Genomic DNA, 7,052 nt, shown 5'->3' with positions numbered 1-7,052 from the left:
GTTATGCTTATATTATGAGTATATGCATGAATATTTATAATAATATAGTTGCAGTAACTGCTGAAGTATAGATAAAATTTCAAAAATGGATATAATTTTACACAAATTAGCTTTCTAGGGAATAATATTCAGAATGGCTTAAATAAAAGGAAAGTAATCCAATAGTCAAAATAATATTTTTTTCCTTCCCCCCCAATACATTATACATTACGGAGGTTGGGAGTTTCTCCGCAAAATCTCTAATACTGAAGCAGCGGATTTTTTTTTTGGGGGGGGGGTCACTGTCCAATCTGGATTAAAGGACTAAAAGTTTTTGCGGTATACCCAACCTAAGCGAAGATTGATTCTATTCCGGAAATTTAACGCAGTCTGTTGAAAATTAGAATCAGAAACACCCCAAATTAGTAAGTCTCTTTCTTTTCCTTTATTTAGTTCTTTATTCTCCGAATACCGTCAGCTGTTGGTTCCGATTGCGTAATATCACATGTGGAAGAATTACGCCGCACGTATTGCGCATTAACGTTTGTGGTATTTTGCAGAGATAAATAATTTTGATGTTCAGTCTGAGATTTGTTTATGAACACTTAACAGAGTTTTACTGTGCTTTCTAAGCAGAATATTTCTCAGTTCCGTTGGTCTGTTTTTATATGATGCACATATCGAAATGTCAAAATCATTTATTTAGCCGAGAAATCTAAAGAACGGCTACTATCCCCCACTCCTCTTTTTCCAGTTACTATTCGGAATATTTGACAATTTCCGAGTATGCGAGTTAGTTAAGCTTTTACTGTTAAAGGAGATTCCATGAAGTAATTTCCCGTCTTTAAATTACTTTGCTTGGAATATATGTTAAGGGAAATCTGTTATGTAATGAAAGTTTAGAAATTGTTCAGAATTTTGATTTAAGTTAAATTATTTAAATATTAATATGAGTGGAAAAATAAATTGTATTTATTATTAGATGCCAAACGAAGACAATTAATATAGCTTATTATTATTTATTTTCTATATTTTGAACTGAAATTTCATCATTAAATCTTGTAATATAGTTTAGTTTTGCATATTTTTTTTTCTTCTCATTGTAAACTAATTCTGTAAATTGAACTGTCATTTAAAATTTAAAAAAAAAGTTAATTGTTTTCGATGGTTGAGGTAATGCTCATTTTCTTAATAAATATTGCATTGCTTATATTTTAAATTACAAGTCTAATTTTTCTTTTAAGGTTATGCAGTTGTGTATAATGTAATTAGACAGGTGCTTATCTTTTCCTTAAAATGTGCTTGAAAAGTGCTTATTTTTTTAACTAAAATGTGGCTATTAACCCTGCTTTAATAATAATTATATACCAACTACTTATGATTCGAAACATTGCGTAAATTTCACAGTTGGCGAGCAGTAGAACCTGCGTGAATCGGTGGCAGCGTAACGGCGCTTCGATAAATGCGCGGCCCACAAAGTGTTAAGGTACCCCTTGTATTATGGCGAAGTAGTTGTTTGATTTATCGCCAAGTTGTTGTTTCATTTATGGTAGCCTGAGTAGTTGAATGTTATGGAAACCCTATTGTTACGTAATCGGGTGCATGATTCTGGGAAATTTTGAATCATGGGATGATTTGTAAGCGCTTTTGTGGTGTGTGTTGGTTTGATTCTTTAGACGATACAATGACCGAATGTAGTAAGATTAATTTGAAGTTTCTGTACAATTTGGAGCGAAAGGGGAAAAGAGCTTTAATTGACTGGTGTGTAAATGAAGGTTTACTTAGTAGCTATTACAAGTGTCCTACATGTAGGAAGGATATGCCTCGATCGTAAAAACCGTTTAGATGGATTTGAATGGGTTTGTAGGAAGAAAGGTTCAGATGGTCACTATGTGAAACGTTCGATCAGAAAGCGTACCTGGTTTGAAAAAAGTCATTTGAATATGATTGATATTTTGAATTTTACGTGGCTCTGGGTGTACGAAGCGAACTCGAAAATCATGGTAAGTGAATATTTGCTTTCGGTAGTGCTTAAATGTATAACATGTTTTTCCTTTTTTATGTTATTTTATTGTTTGGTTTAAAATTTATTTTATTGATTATGTATTTTTTGTTAGCCTATATTGTAGAATTTGGTGCTCCTTAGACTTTTTAAGTGAAAATATATCGATGTGTACATGGACAAAGTAAAGGGAGTGCGCAATGCAAGTTTGTGCAATTCTGGGATTTTTTTTAAGTGAAAATAGGTCGACGTGTACATGGATAAAGTTAAAAGAGTGTGCAATGCCATTTTGTGCAATTTGGGGATTGTTTTTTAAGTGAAAATAAGTCGATGTGTACATGGATACCGAGGTTGTGCAATTGTTTGTCTTGTTATTTTGGCTTTGTGTAGCGAGCTTCGCAAGCCAAAATAACTAGTCAAAGAATTGCACAAAATCGGTATCCGTGTACCGCCAAAAATCGCCAAGGGGTACCCTAAACTATACTTTTACCAGGATTTTCAGTTTTAATCAACTGTTAACTTGTCATTATGCATTATTGTTGCCTTTTTATTAAGGAAGAGGATATTTAGTAAAATATATATTCAAAAAACAAACCAGCAACAGCCAGATCTTAAACATGTATTTTATTACCACCATCTGAAGTATGTTAAATCAATTTCTGTTCTATTATTTTAAGTGTAAAATTATTTAAAAAAAGTTAAGATACGTATTTGAAATTAGGAAATGCAGTCGATGAAGGGCAAATTGGATATACATATTGATTTATTTAAAACCGAATGATACAAGCCTTCTGCAAGGGGGGTGACTACGTTTCATTTTCTCTCGTCTTAAAGGAATAACAGCGATAAGTGGCTTCATGTGGCAACCATGCTGTCTGTAGATAAGGACGACTTTAGTGACGTAGTGTCAGCTGTGCTGTGGCTTTGTATGTAGGAGGTACTGTCTGAGGTCATATATTCACATGACCTCTGCAACTTGCTTTGCTAGGCAGGTATGTCGCTTTCCAAAAAATAACGAATTTTCATTTGTTGAAGAGTACTGAAACTGCAATAAACAATGCAACATACCAAAGCACGATTACCCAGTTTATTGAGCTTCTTGAAATTAAAAGAACCTGACTGTTGATTCCAGGAAGACGGCTTCACTTGTCATACATCAAATGAAACCATGCAGTTCTTAAGTGGGTTTTTCGGCAACTACGTAATTTCGAAAGGATCATTATTTTCGTGTTCATCCGATTTATTGCCCATAGATTTTATCCTGCGGGGATATCTTTAAAGGAAAGGTTTTGTACAAAGAATTTGCATACACTGGAGAACCTGAAAAAGGAGCATTAACGACGGCGGGTAACATCAGTGTACAGTTACTCCAAAAATGGCCTTAAGTATGGTAAAATAAGTTCTGAATAGAGCTGCCATTTCCAGCATATGTTGTACAGACAAGATTTGATGTTGCATTTTTACAATGTAAGACAATAGACATTAGTAACAAATATTGTATGTCTGATAGTTCATGTATTAAACCAGAAAGTTTACTTGCTTACTCTCACGTCTGCCACTTTTCGTTCACTCAGTATTTCAACATTACTCAAAGTGCATTTTCACCCAAATAAGCAAGCAGAGATTTAAAAAGTTATTATTTATACTTCTTAATAACATTTTGCAATAAGCGTTTTACATAGTATTTGGGATAAATAAAATACCTTTCTTATACCTTAAACAGCCGATTCTAATAAGTAAAATTAAAAACAAAAATATTTTCATCACCAAAGGGAAGATTCAGATCCAGAATCAAACAAAATCATTATCAATGAAAGTGATGATGGAGATGTGATAACTTATGAAGAAGATTCAAATCTCCAGGAATCAAACATTATTTCTGATAATATGCAAAGCATGACATCAAAATAATGCAGAATTGAGAAACTCATGTAAAACAAATTTCCAGATTAACAATTAAGTAGCTGGGCGATAAATGCAATATATTGCATTGCCATAATTGGAAATTTATTTTTTATTGTATAAGACAACTTTTCAAGAATTAAATTATTTGAATGCAACAATGCACAGCTACCTGCCTAGGATTTGTGGAATACTTTCTACGGAAAGTGGCTTATATTTACTCTACACATGGGCAATCATCCCGATTCGAACTACCAACGTTCAGCAGTCAACTATTCAGCGCGTTTCAAGATTTTAACTCAATTTACTATCTAATACCTTTATGCACATAAAAAAAATATTAAAGATCAGTAGTTAAAATAGAAGTACAATCCTGTCTTTTGTGTCTTAGGCCCTCCCCCCCTCAAAAAAATTTTTATGTGTGGAAAAATATAAACTAAAAGCACAGTAATAAAATATATTTGTCTAGCAGCAGTAAAATTTTGCAATTAAAATGCACGTATTATGTCTTGATCTAAAATTTCAATCTTGTGTCAAGGAAAAATCTGGTCGAAAAACGATGGTGAAGAACAACAACCAAAAAAAAAAAAAAAAAGAAGCTGGCACAAACCATTTGCTGGAACAGATGGGCAGCAGCACGACAAATTGTAGGTGAATAATTTCCAAGTGCGTCAAGGGTGGCTACCTTATTGGCGAAAAACCAGAAATAATGGTTGCTGTAGCCCTAGGAGCACCAAAACTGGTTCATTAGCTGGAAATATTTGCTTCGTCCGATGAATCTTATGTCCTGCTCTATGATGGAGATAACCATGTCATATGGCACAAAGAGAACTAATTCATACATAGACTCCACTTATTTAACAACTCAAGCTGGTGGCTGTAGAATTATAGTACAAGTAATATTTTCCTGGACCATAGGTACAAGTGGGCAGGCCATCAGAAATTCACCATTGGTCAGACAGGTATAGTCTTACCACAATTTTCAGAGAAAACACCTCAGAGGCGGTCCAAGGTTCTCCCATACCTACCATAACCTCTCGAGTGGAGTACCGACTTGCCGTATGTTTTGAGTTTCCCCTTGCTGCAAAGACACTATGCACTCACAAATATCCATGTCTTCTCTGGGATTCGAACCCGGGCTCATCATCACAGCAGTAAATGCCACTAACCACTATGCCTGGACAGCTCTAAGTACCACAACCTTACCTCAATACCACTGCCAATCAAGTACACTCGTTTATGGCTAGGATGGTCACTTTTAGCAGTGACGGTACCTTGTCACCGTGTACGACTGATGTTTTATTCGTTTGAAGAGTATGACTCAGATTTCTAACTGCTTCAACGACCAACTCATATTGGGGCTTGACTGGCTACCAGGTGCTTCGGGAGGTGGCGGATAGTCGGATGTCCTGTATTATCTAACAGGATAGCTTCAAATAATAAATAAGAAGCTGCAAGCCCCCTCCCGTTACCCTGGTGTTACGCGACCCACACCTAGGGTGAATGACACTGCCGTTATAGTGTCTTAATGGAGCCTCTAGAAGGCCTGGCAACTTCTATTTTGCCTTACCCAGAAACATGCAATACTGGGTGGACCTTTTTTATCCTGTACTTTCTTTTCTAGTTTATATATGACTGAAAATGGCAATGTAACTAGAAATTCTACTTTTGCAGGCAAAACCTCTGATGTAGACCTTTTTTTCTCAAAACAAGGAAACCCATAGGAAATCAATCGAAGGAGCAGAAATGAATCCATCGAGTGAGGTAGAAATGTCCTCTACTTAAGCTACACAATCAACATTTGGAGAAGGGCAGGAAGCTATTAAAAGCTTGACTGCCTGTCTAAATAAAATCAAAAACAGAATGTCCAAAGCACAGAAAAAAAGAAACGGGACCGAGAACTGAAAATTGCCCAAGTAACTTGGTTTGAAAAACCCAAGGAGAAAGGGGGCGAAAGGCAGCCTCAAAGGATGGAGCAGAATACAGCTCTGACGACTGATAAAAGAGACACCTGAAAGTTATACAGTACAAAGTCCATGATCCGGACGTACATTATCCGGAATGATCTATAATCCGGACCTCAAAGCCACAAACTTTTTTGTATGTTTTACACATGCGCATTTAATGTATACGAACGGTATAAGCTAGGCTAAAATTATCTTTACTGATTCTAAGACATTTCAGTTAATGTTGCCGATTACACTGTTCCTTAATGTTCTAATTGGATCCGGCTTATTATTTTTTGCAGACTGTTAGAGCAATTTTATAAAAATTAAGCTTGAACTTTCGATTATGTCAAAAAGAGTTTCCAAAGCGATACAAAATCTCGATTGAGAAGTTAGTCGGTATTCTCGACACTGCAATTACAGAACTTGAACAGTGAAACTTTGTAACTGAACAAGAAATTATGTCTGTTTATAGAATTAAAGAGAAAGTATTTGCACAAAAAAGAAGACGTTTATCGAAGGAACAGGCTACTGACCTTGAACTTCTGATAACATTGACTACTTAAGGTAATCTCAATACTAAAGAGTTACACTTGGGCTCTATTATGGGAATGTTTGACTGTATAAACAAAGTGAGCGACCCAAACAAATGGAGCTGGAAAGCATTGGGTTTGGTGCGTTTAGCACAAAATGCTATTTAGCAGAGCTGCCTGATACTTGACAAACTCAACCTGAAGATGACCAACTCATTCTTCTGACTTAAAATCATATTTAGCATTTGTGGAACGATTACTTAAAAGCTTGGAAATGTCATTATTCACCGAGCACCTACCTACCATCCCAGTTTCAACCAAGTTCTTCAAGGAATGCAATCCAATATTACATTCCTTCTCTTGCAACCCCTTAATTTTCCCCCCAGATTTTAAGGATGCGCATTCCTTGAGTACAAGTCACAGATAATTTACTGCACGTGCATGCTAATTCTCAGTACTTATGCCAGCTTTTCTGAAATGCAAGTGGGGATTAATTTTATAAATTAGAATGTTTTGCAGATCACTTAATTTTTGTCCTCTATGAAAGCAATTTTCATCATATGCTTTTACCAAAATACAAAATTAAAATTAAATAAATTTTATGTTGGTATTGGTTAATTAAAATATTAGAAGAAAATTTATATTTCATTTTAAAAATTCAAAGCTGTATAATAATTTTAACTACAATTA

The sequence above is a fragment of the Stegodyphus dumicola genome, chromosome X1, assembly GCF_044657685.1.
Source record: "Stegodyphus dumicola isolate Sdum_Otavi_A_Nest chromosome X1, ASM4465768v1".
Taxonomy (NCBI): domain Eukaryota; kingdom Metazoa; phylum Arthropoda; class Arachnida; order Araneae; family Eresidae; genus Stegodyphus; species Stegodyphus dumicola.
This window is presented reverse-complemented; position numbering follows the sequence as displayed.